Here is a 12410-nt window from a genome sequence, read left to right as displayed (position 1 = left end):
AAAAACGTGATGAAAATAAATTCAAAAGGCTCGAAAAAATAATACAATTTAACCAATGTCCTTGTCAAAGCATTAGTGATCAAAACCACGGTGCATTATACAAGAGAGGCCTTCGATGGCGCACAAGACGACGGCGCACAGCTTTTTGGCGCACGCTCAATTGGATACAGCTCTTTGGCGCACAGCCAGTGTTCCGATTGAAGCAACCGTAACTCGCGCATGCGCGGCCAAGACAGTAGCGTATCTACGATGACGCAGCCGAGCGGCCAGGGCCCTGATGCCTTGAGGCAGTTATATTGGTGGGAATGTACCGGTGTTATTAGCGGGACGACTGATGGACGAGAGACGTGACGCGGAACGTTAATATTTTATTATAAAATGGCAGTTAATAGTGAAGAAAGACTTTTTAAAAGTCTGCGGGGTGCTCAAGCTACCCGATTTCATCGAAATAGTTACGCTACTGAGGCTGAAATTGCCGCGCATGCGCGAGTTACGGTTGCTTCAATCGGAACACTGCGCACAGCGGGATTGCACACCACAGAATACGAATTGCACACATGTAGAATTGGACACAAAATGGATTGCGCACAGAACGAGAATTCAGCTGTTGTTTACCATCGTGAGTTGTGCTGGGTGATTAGTTTATGGTTATATTTCCTAGTTATATTTTCTATACAGGGTGTTCCAAACTAAGTGTAAGTCCCGGAAATGGGAGGTTCCTGAGACCATTCTAAGAGACATTTTCCTTTGCACCAATGTCAACTGCGGCTTTGTTTAGGAGTTATTAACGAAAAACACGGACCAATCAGAGTGCGCCCTGGGCCGCCGCGTCGCGCCGCGCTGCGCCGGCAAGCGAGTGTCGGTGGTACGCCGTGACATCGCAACGAACAAGAGTTTCTCGATTATGTGAATGCTCTCCGATTTCAATGAGCTTTGGATATGTGGTCAAGATCATTATTCTGAACAACATTTCTCTTTAGACTTTTTGGCGGTTGGCTTTAGTTTACGAGGTAATCGTAAAAAAAGAGAAGAAGCAGAAACTGATTGTATTAAAAACTCACTTATTCAGCCGTAAATCCATTTGCTACTTCCAAATGTGTGTCTTGAAACTTCTCCACACTCACAATCACTGTTCACATTTGTCAACACATAGTTATGCACTAATAATAATTGCCATATCCCTTGCACTGCTGCACAAACCACAACAATCAGGTAATGCAATTACTAGACCGCGGATTTCATGCATTTGTCACCTGGGTGACTTTCGAATCGATAAATAATTCGTATGTTTATTTCACACAGATGCCTTGAAATTTCTCCACACTCACAATCACTGTTCACATTTGTCAACACATAGTTATGCACTAATAATATAATTGCTATATCCCTTGTACTGCTGCACAAATCACAACAATCAGGTAATGCAATCACTAGACCGCGGATTTCATGCATTTGTAGCAAACATGAGTAGGTGCATTTTAATACAGTAGAGAGATTAAAATAATTTCAAAACACCATAGTATTATTTTCAACTTCTTAAACTGATCACAGTGAGAATCAAATATCTGTCTGGCTCCTGTCCCTTGTAATAGCGGCAGCCAACATTAATTTTGCATAAAGATCCGCAGTCTAGTGATTAGTTTAAATATCACTATCAAAAACACAGCTAATACCAACCGTTAGCTTTGAATTGACAAGTCTTTGGAGATGTTCTCTCTACCGCGGCTCGAACGACACTGATTTTCCGCAAGATTTTTCTAAAGAATTTAGGAAGGGCATTTAGAGTGTCGAAATTTGAAATGCACGCTGTAGCACGTTTACGAAAACGACGGGACGGAGCTAAGCGAACGAGAACTTGAGAGACTTGAGAACTGTTGAGAGAACAACCACTGAAAACCAGTGTCGCCAGATAAGGGGAGTCACGGTGAAATGATGTACCCCCTCTCTGATGACTAGAGTAATATGTGACACGTTGCGCGTGCGCGACGGGATTTAGTGGGGCGAATGGAAGACACGTTGCGCGTGCGCGATGGGGACGCAACAATGAGACATTTCGCAGGCTTTAGGTTATTGCCGCGTAAAATTCACCCATTTACTTATTTCACATACTAAATATGTAATTATTGATCCCTTTATGTCTATTTTGTGAGTTGTATTTCTTTAAAATGTAACGTTACAAATAAAACATAATTTGTCAATTTATCGTGTAGAAAAAAAATGAGTGAATTTATTATCCCAGTCTGTTTTCTGCAACTATTTTTGAGGAGCGTATGAGGGTTAACAGTGTTAAAATATATTATGATTTATTGATTTTACTGGAATGTAACTCAGTCAGTACATACTACATACATACAGATTTCAAGATTTTTTCAATTGTACATATAGTAAGCATTCATACTTCGCTTCACGACTGAAACTCCCACATGTTACAATTAATTTTATTTAGAATAAAGAATGTTTACTGTCTCTATTTAGAACGACCCACATGATTCATTTCATTAAGTAGGTACATGTACATAATAGGTACGATACGATACGCGGCAATAACCTAAAACCTGCGAAATGTCAGTCGTTGTTGTGTCTCCATCGCGCACGCGCAACGTGTCACATATTACTCTGGTCATCAGAGAGGGGGTACCTTGTATGTATTCCCCTCGAGTGACGGTTCGGTCACTTTCTGGCGACACTGCTGAAAACTGCTGAAAACTGAACGGCAGTTTCCCCTTCCCTGACGTATCGTCGTATCCGTGAGCGGTGAGGTGTCGACCTGTGTCTGTGTCGACCGCGCTTGCCCGTGTTGGTGCCTGTTCGATTGCACGCGCGCTACACATACAAGCGTACCTTTACTCTGTCCGTGTGAACTACCTGCTCGACTCATCTACGCCGACGCGTTCCTCCGGTTTTCACGTTACCGAAAGAAAGCATGAGGCGAAAAGTCGGAATCTGGAGACGGCAAGCCTTTGAATCTCGGGCACAGCACGCGACGCGACGCACATTTTGCTATAACTTTCGATCTAAAAGAGATATCGAAGAGAAATTAGGCCTAATTTTTTTTGAAAAATCGGTTTTAACGATCTAAACAGAGAAAAATATATTTTGTATTTTTTAAATAATGTTTTCGTTGATTCTTAAGGTATAGCCGGAAAAGATGGTCAGAAGTATCCAACCAAATTTGTTTTTAGTCACGTCATGTTCAACAGAAAATTATGAAAAAATTCATGAATGTTCTACCGAATAGCATACACTACTGAGATTTTTTTCAAAATTTTTGGTTGCAAAATCGATTTTTAAACAAATCGGCAAACATAAAATTGCCATATTATTACTTATTATTATTGCCATATAAACATATTATTACGTTAGTTGTGTCTCATCCTAATTATTCCCGACTAGAAATTTAGTTAGGCAGGCCGTTAGGTCCACATTAGGCTAGCCTAATTTCGCGTTAGGCCCTAGTGGGGCAGCCCCATTGGGCAGGCATGCGGAATGTAACGCAGTATTTGATCACTGCCTAATTGGGAAAGCCGTATGAGGCCCGCATTAGGAAACCCGCGTTAGGGCCACATTAGGTTTTCCCAAAGACTATCCAATGAGGCAAACCGCATTAGGTGCACATTAGGATATATCTGTTAGGCCCTAGTGGGGCAGCCCCATTGGGCAGGCATGCGGAATGTAACGCAGTATTTGATCACCGCCTAATTGGGAAAGCCGTATGAGGCCCGCATTAGGAAACCCGCGTTAGGGCTACATTAGGTTTTCCCAAAGACTATCCAATGCGGCACACCGCAATAGGCCCACATTATGTTTTCCCAATGACTATCCAATAGGATGAATTTTACTTAAAACCCAGGAATGTTGTTAACAGGACATTTACAGGGCGTTTATAGAACATTTAAATTTAAATTGATTCAAAATTTCATATATTACAAACACATAGGTACATAGTATAAATACAATATATATAATGTTATTCAATTTCCCGGATGGGTTGGGTTAGACAAGAATAATCACAGAACTGAGTTTCTCTGTAAAAAGAGGTTTTTCTAGTTTTATTATTCATCCTCCTATGTACAACTATTTACAATCTTACCTGTAAAAAGAGAAACGACATTAAATGTCAATTATTCACTGTCCTTTCCCTATTCACACAATCTTTACTTGTATCTATAATCTGTATTTTCACTTTCTTAGGTTAGTCTTTGCACGTGTTCCCGTTTTCATTACACACCTGTCTTTCTGTCTTTCTTTCTCTCTCTCTCTCTCTCTCTCTCTCTCTCTGTCTCTCTCTGGTGTTTGTCTTACTCCTCTGTTTACTACCGCGCCATGTGTGCGCGGGCTAATTTAAAAGAGAGTGCCGTGTACTGGTGTTAGTTTCGTTATGTGGAACCTGTTCGACTCTGTTTTTTTGTGTCCCGTATCTATTTCGTATATGGAATTTGATATTTTCTTTAAGATTTTGTAGGGACCGATCTTCAATTCGTCTAACTTTTTCCTATTCAGTCTGTTTCCATTCTCTACAAATACCATGTCTCCAACATTGAATTCCCCTTGTTTTCTGTTTTTGTCAAATATATTTTTGTTGTAGTTGTGTGATTGTTTTGTCCTTTGGAGAGCCCGTTTTCTGTCTTCCTGTAGGTCGGTTTGCGTTTTTTCCTGTTTCAATTCCTTTGGTAAAATTGTAGTGTTCTCACCTTCCAGTAAGTACTTTGGTGTAAAACCTGTGACAGTATGCTCTGTTTCATTATATCTTTTTACGCATTCTGTGGCAATCGTCGTCCATGCAACTTTTTTTTCTTTTTCGTTTATTAACTTCCCGATTTTATAGGGAAGTTATTGTAATGACCCCGAAAATCGAAAATCGATTTTTTAGCAGATCTTCACGTTTCACGGTCATTGCAGTCATTTTAGACTATTTTCAGCAAAATGTTCGTATGTGTGTGTGTGTGTGTGTGTGTGTGTGTGTGTGCGTATGTCTGTTTCTATGGTATCAAATTTTTCGTTAACGTTTTCAGAAAAAGTAACAACGCGATCAGGATGATGTATGATGCAATCGATGTGCCCCGCTGTAACTTAGAGCTGATTAGATTTTGGTCCATTTTGGTCAAGTAGTTTTTTAGTTTTTTTAGTTTTTTTCGAAAGAAGTTCATTCAACAATGCAATTTATACGAGAGAACGGAAAGTTTCCACCGAAGAAACAAACGTAATTACACAAAAAAATTTTTTTTCGATTTTTTTAAAATTAAAAAAAAAAATTTTTTTTTTAATTTTTTTTTATACCTTACGATGATGTTACCGCTTACAATAATCGAAAAATATCCCACTGCAAGAGTGAGTTAATCATCTCTACTGCCGAGAATACATTTTCGAAGAATATCGATGAAAGTACAAAAAAATTTATATTACAATCTTTAAAAACACAATCAGTTCAAAACGAATTATTAACTGAGATTAAATTGAAAATTAATATAAAATATATGATAATTAATAACATTGATGTTGAAGACGTATTGGTTAATGGAGCATGCGGAATATTAAAATTTATTACTTTTCAAGAAAATACTAAAATTCCGTCTATATTGTGGTTAGATTTTCAATTGCCCAGAGTAGGAGTGAAAGTAAGAACTCGTTATCGTAATTATATGAAAAATGCAAATATTGATCAAAATTTAACACCAATAATAAAAGTATCGAATCAAGTAAATATGTCGAGTGAGGAAAAATATCAAATCACACGTAGTCAATTTCCAGTGGTTCCTGCTGAAGCGATTACAATTCATAAAAGTCAGGGACAAACATACGAGAAAGTATGTTTGGATTTTAAAAAATCAGAAAGGCGAACTTTACAAATGTTGTATGTAGCACTGGGCAGAGTTTCAAAATTGAGCGCGGTTTATATATTTTGGGACAATTTAACTTAACAGTATCGAAGAAAACCAAGATCAATACTGCAAACCCGGATAATGAGAAGTTGTATCGTTTGCGAAAAAATAATTAATTTTTTTTTAATTAAAAAAAAATTTTTTTTTTAATTATGCAACTAATGCTAATGTTACCGCTTACAATAATCAAAAAACATCCCAATGCAAGAGTGAGTTAATCATCTCTACTGCCGAGAATACATTTTCGAAGAATATCGATGAAAGTACAAAAAAAAAATTTTACATTACATTTTCTCTATTATATAAAATAGTTCTGTCACGATAAGACGCCGAGTGGGTTGCCTTCCGAAGGAGAACCGAAAATTTAGAATCGGGTTGCCTACTGTAGCGGAACCGAAAATTGAGCGCCATGGAGATAGAGAGAGAGAGAGTGGGCGAGAGAGAGAGAGTGGGAGGGAGAGAGAGCGCGAGAGAGAGAGAGATATATATATATATATATAATTTGATTGTATCCAGAATTAATATTTATACATATATAATGAATTGATATCATATTGAAAAATATAATTAATTTGGACGACGCTTGCGCGTTGAAATTTCGGACATCACGTGCTGTGATGTTTTCTGTTTTATATTTCGCATCTGCCGATGGTATGCGGCTAACGCTGTTGTCAACACGGTTGTCGTATCGAACAAAATAAAGGAAACGAAGTATGAATCGTTGTCCTCAGTGGGGAATTCGCGAAACATGTGTACTTATAGCATCAGTTTGATAGTGCTTCTCGAGCTGTACGGTTTACAGGTAAGTCTCCATAGGTACACTAATCTGATTTTCTAACAAGTTTATTTTTAACTTCCCGATTCATATCCATATTAACTTCCAAGTTACTGTAATTCCAGATTGAAAAAAAAGGCTGACTAACAGTATCAACAAAAAATATGGAACGGAATCCAAATGAAGAGGTGACCAGTAAGTATATAATATTAACACTAATCATATATTTCCTATAAAATAATTCTTTTCTTCATCAATGCTGTTTAACATTTTTTTTTATTCAAGATTTACAGAAACAAATGGAGGTCATGATTATGGGGGCGCCTCCCTCACCGGGCACCTCAGCGGGCCACAGCGAAGCACAACCGCCACTTCCTCTGCGACCACCGTCACCACCTCCTCCACTGCCAGCACGGAGGGATACGACGGATACGACCGTTGTTGAGCACAATGTGGAGGTTCCCGTTGCATTAATGCAACGCCTCCTCCAAGCTTTGGAAGTGCAGAATAAAAGTAAGTGTTTCCTTGAATTTTTCAGGATATATATGGGTCATATTTTCGAAAAAAAACCGGGCAGACATAATAATATGGGAATATATAATTAATGTTTTGTCCGTTTCCGAGAGCATGGTGAGAAGGTGTTTGTTTTCGAGTGTGGGAGAAAGATGTGATGTTAACAAGAGAAAGGCAGGGAGGAAGAGCAGGAAAGTGGCGCAATAAGAAAAAGAAGTACTGAGAAGAGGTTGGAAATAAGAATGTGAAAAAAAAATAAGTTGGAGAAGAAGAGAGGAGAAAAAGATAAGTGAGCAGAAATTGAGGTTAGGAGTGCAGTGAGAAAAAGGCGGTAGAGGCGTGCAGAGACAGAAGTGACGGTGAAGAGAGCTACATCGTACGGGAAAAGAACGAAGGGCAGAGGACAGAAGACGGGAAGGCAGATAAAGACGGGAAATAAATATGAAAACAAAACGAAAAAATTAACACAGAGGTTAGGAAAGAACAGGAAAGAACAGGAATGACAGTAAAAAAGGATGGAGAGGACAGGCAAGATAAGAGTGGGACGGAGGAAGACGGAGGAAGGAGTGAATTTAGAGAAATCAGAGAGTGACTAAGGGAACAGACGAACCAGACATGGTGGAGGGACTTCAACATGGGGGAAAGAAAAGAAAAGGAAGGAACAGAAAAGGAAGGAAAGGAAAGAGAAAGCGTAAGAAAGGCAAAGAAGATGGAAGAACATGGAAGAAAAAGCAGTGATACATTACGGAAATAGAGAGAAGGATAGAGGAAAAAGGAAAAGTGAGATAGAGTGAGGGAAGAGAAGAAAAGGAAGAGGAAGTAATTAAGGTAAGCCAAAGGATAGAAAGAAAGCCGGAAAAAAAGGATAAAGAAGGCAAGCAAGAAAGGACTTGGATGGAAGAAATCAGAGAGATGATATGGGAAGAAATTAAGGAGGGAATAAGAGAGACGTGGAGACAAGGATGGAAAGAGATAAAGGGAGTGATGAACGATCTGAAAGAAATGAGAGAAGAGTGGGAAAAGGAAAGGAAAAAGGACAGAAAATCGCTGAGGGAAATAGAAGAGAGCATAAAGAAGATAGAGATGAAAGGGAAAATAGAGGATAAAAAATAGAAGAAAGGCTAGAAGAGATAGAGAATAAGACAGGAAAAGAACATGGGGAAAGGAAAAGTGAAGAATTGGAAAGTAGGCTGAAGGTGCTGCAGATGAAGTGGGAAAGAAAGGAAAGGGAGATAAGGAAAAGGAATATAATAATAAAGGGTATAGAAATGAAAGATAGTGGAGATGGACAAGAAGAAGTACGGAACTTAATAGGGGTGATAGGAGAAAAGATCGAAATTGAAGAAGTCAGGAGAGGGGGCAGAAAGGGGATAGGAAAGGGAGAATGGGCGGTGGTAAAAATAGCGACAATGGAACAGAAAACAAGAATAATGGCAGAAAAAAAGAGATTGGCAGGGAGAAAAGAAAGGATAGAAGACGACCTCACATGGGAAGAAAGAAAAGTGCAATGGAGGTTAAGATAGGTAACGGAGAAGGAAAGAGGAAAGGGGGAAAATAGTCAAAACAGGATATATGAAATTATGGATAGAAGGGAAGATGTGGAAGTGGGACGAGAAAGAAGAAGTACTGAGGGACAGAGAAGGAAACGAATGGAGAGAGAAGGAGAAGGAATGGGAGGGGGAGATGAAAAAGATAATAAAAATAAAACAAAGATATGAAGACATTAGAAAAGAGATGTAGGCATAAGGAAGAAAAGCAGATTCTCCGGGAGGTAGAGCAGAAAAGATAGGAAAAGACGATGGACCCTGGAAAGATCTAGGAAGAAGGAATGCAATGCCACTGGTGGAGACGTGGATACAAGTAAAATGAGGGAACTGGCAAAACGAAGACTAGGAGAAGGACAAGGGAGGGAGAGGAAGGTGGAATGTGTGTGTGTGGTGAGAGAGAGAGAGAGAGAGAGAGAGAGAGAGAGAGAGTAAAATGTAATTATGTAAGAAATGTCGAAATGCAGGAGGAAGAGAAAAAAATGTAACGCCGAAAGGCATATATTTGAGAATGAATTTTATATATATAATTAATGTTTTTTTCTTTTTCAGATCGTGGCACCAATGGCGGCGCATCGCGGGAGCGTTGGCTCCATCGTACCAATGGACGAAGGGGTAGAGGAGCTGGTCGTGGGGGAAGAGGAAGAGGCCGTGGCCGTGGTGGAGGTACCAATGTTACCGTAACGCAACATTTCCATTACGGTTAATGTTTGTAAATAATAAATATTAATTAATTAATAAAAATAAAGAATTATTAACTTTCCGATTTTTTATTATTGTTATTATTATTAACTTCCCGATATATTATTATTATTAGTAGTAGTAGTAGTATTGTAATTAGTTATACGTTTATGAAGTGATTGTGTGTGTGTGAATGTCATGATTTCTTATCATTTATACTATACTAGCTTTCCCCCGCCATGCGTTGCTGTGGCACAGTATTTTTTAAAAGCATATGTATTGAACGTGTTTGTGATAATCTATTTCGTTCAATTCCATTTCGCTTTTCGCGTTGCTTTGTAGCTCTCTCTCTCTGTTTCTCTCTCTCTCTCTCGCACTCACCTACGTAGAAAGCTGCGGTTTGAACCGTTAGACGCGGCGTTTCTTCGGCAAGGAATTAGAGCAAACCGCATTCAAAAAAGTCCATTTGTTGAAAAGTTATAAGCAGAAACGTGCCCAAAAGAGAGCGAAAAAGTTGACTTTTTTCACTAATGACGTGACAACTTTTGAACCAATAGACTTTTTTGAATGCGGTTTGTTCCTAAACCTTCCCGAAGAAACGCCGCGTCTAATGGTTCAAGCCCCATCTTTCTACGTTGAGCCGTTCTCAAGTGATGCCGTTACAAACATACATATGTACATACGTACATACATACATACAGAGAGACAGACACGATTTTATGTATATTATATTATTTATATAGAAGATTCCTCGTTCTCAAATACCTATGTATACCAATTTTCATAGCGATAGGTTCAACGGTATAGAAGTTGATGTATTGCAGCGCCATCTACAGCGGCGAGTTACAACAAATTGAATAGCGTAAAAACCTTCTCCATGAAAAAATACATATATGTGCCAAGTTTCATGTTGATCGGTTAAACAGTTTCGAAGTCTATTAATTATATATATACAGTAATTTTTCGATCGGAGTCTCCACACCCGGGAGTTGGACGGACTTGGGTAGAGTACGGAGGCTATATTTTTATGACTGCGTCTACCTCGCCGAGACTTCAAACGATGAGCCGAACATAGAGAAGGACAGAATGAAATAGGATCGCGTGTCACCGTCGCCGGCACAGTTTAAAGGCCCGTGCGTCATAACAATGAAACACCAAGACCTCAGCTTTCTTATTTTCTATGATATCATTATGGAACTTTCACCAACATATTCGTGGCATTTCTCTGATTAAAATGATACCAAACACGATATAATTTGGCCAATATTTAGTGGTTTAATCGACGATGAAAGTTTCGAACGCAACGAAGAAGAGCGTATTGGAAAGAAAGAGACGCGAACAGTAGCCGCCGCTGGTTCGCATCTCTTTCTTTCCAATACGCTCTTCTTCGTTGCGTTCGAAACTTTTACCGTCGATTAAACCACTAAATAACGTTGAAATTATATCGTGTTTGGTATCATTTTAATCAGAGAAACGCCAGGAATAAGCTAGTAAAAGTCCCATAAACCGATCATTAAAATTAAGAAGTTTGAGAACTCGATTCACTCGAGTCAATGTGTGGTGTTCACACCGATATACCCGAGCCGAGATCAATCATCGCCGCTCTACGGCGCGGAGCAGCGTTGGCCGGCAGTGGAGTGAGTAGGCACTGGACTCCGATGGAAGACACCCCCCAGGACTCCGATCGAAGAATTACTGTATACACAAACATCCATTTTTTTTTATATATTAGATTTATTCATCTACGAGCGGCCCTGCGCTCGTTTATGGTAGCAGTACTTTTTTCCTTGCCCGTGAACGTCTCACCTTTGTCTCACCTACTGTACCTGGTACATTCTAACCAATTAAAGAAAACAAACGACGAAATATATTTGAGTGTGGATGTGGATGAGTGAGGAATTCACTGTAAATATTTTCATTATCAGTACTACTGTGACACTCATGGTGATCACTTCGTATATGAGTGAATATAACTTATGAGTTTCTTTTCATATTGAAACAGGTAAGAATTTTGTCTGCTTATATACAAATTATTCTTAACTTCCCGATTATATATAATATACATACATTTTTATATTGTCTATAATATACATACATTTATATTATATATTTGTATATAATAGAAATTTTTGAATAACATACAATTGTCAGCCGTAGGCGACACAAAGTACTAATAAATAACATACAATTGTCAGCCGTAGGCGACACAAAGTACTAATAAAAAATAACATACAATTGTCAGCCGTAGGCGACACAAAGTACTAAAAAATAACATACAATTGTCAGCCGTAGGCGACACAAAGTACTAATAAATAACATACAATTGTCAGCCGTAGGCGACACAAAGTACTAAATAAAAAATATTGTCTTGTCAGCCAAGGGCGACACTCATTTTTGAATAAAATACAATTGTCAGCCGTAGGCGACACAAAGTACTGAATAAAAAAATATTGTCTTGTCAGCCAAGGGCGACACTCATTTTTGAATAAAATACAATTGTCAGCCATAGGCGACACAAAGTACTAAATAAAAAAATATTGTCTTGTCAGCCAAGGCGACACCAATTTTTGAAAAAAATACAATTGTCAGCCAGGGGCGACACCTTTTGAATAATAAATAGTATACAATTTTCCGACAATACGAAAATGAAGGTAAAACGTCAATCACGAAAAGCCATCAATAAAAAACGAAAATATGATTATCTCTCCCTTAATAATAATGTTGTGAATGAGAGCGAAAAAGAAGAAAAACGTAATAAACAAATAAGACAGGCCAAGAAAAAATTACGGTCTAAAAGTACATATAAAAATGATGAAAATTTGAAAAATCGAATGCGAAACAGACAAATATATCGTGATAATATTGATTGGAGGAAAAAACACATTGAATCTACTCGCAAACAACTACAACGGAAACGACTGAAAGACGATTTTCGTAAAAAAGAAAATGAAAAAGAGCTAAATCGAAAGAAACGTAAAAGAGAACATGACGATTATCGTAACAAAGAGAATGAAAGAA

Source organism: Lasioglossum baleicum, unplaced genomic scaffold (assembly GCF_051020765.1).
Source record: "Lasioglossum baleicum unplaced genomic scaffold, iyLasBale1 scaffold0034, whole genome shotgun sequence".
Taxonomy (NCBI): Eukaryota; Metazoa; Arthropoda; class Insecta; order Hymenoptera; family Halictidae; genus Lasioglossum; species Lasioglossum baleicum.
The sequence above is the reverse complement of the archived record's forward strand: the minus strand, read 5'-3'. Positions refer to the sequence as shown.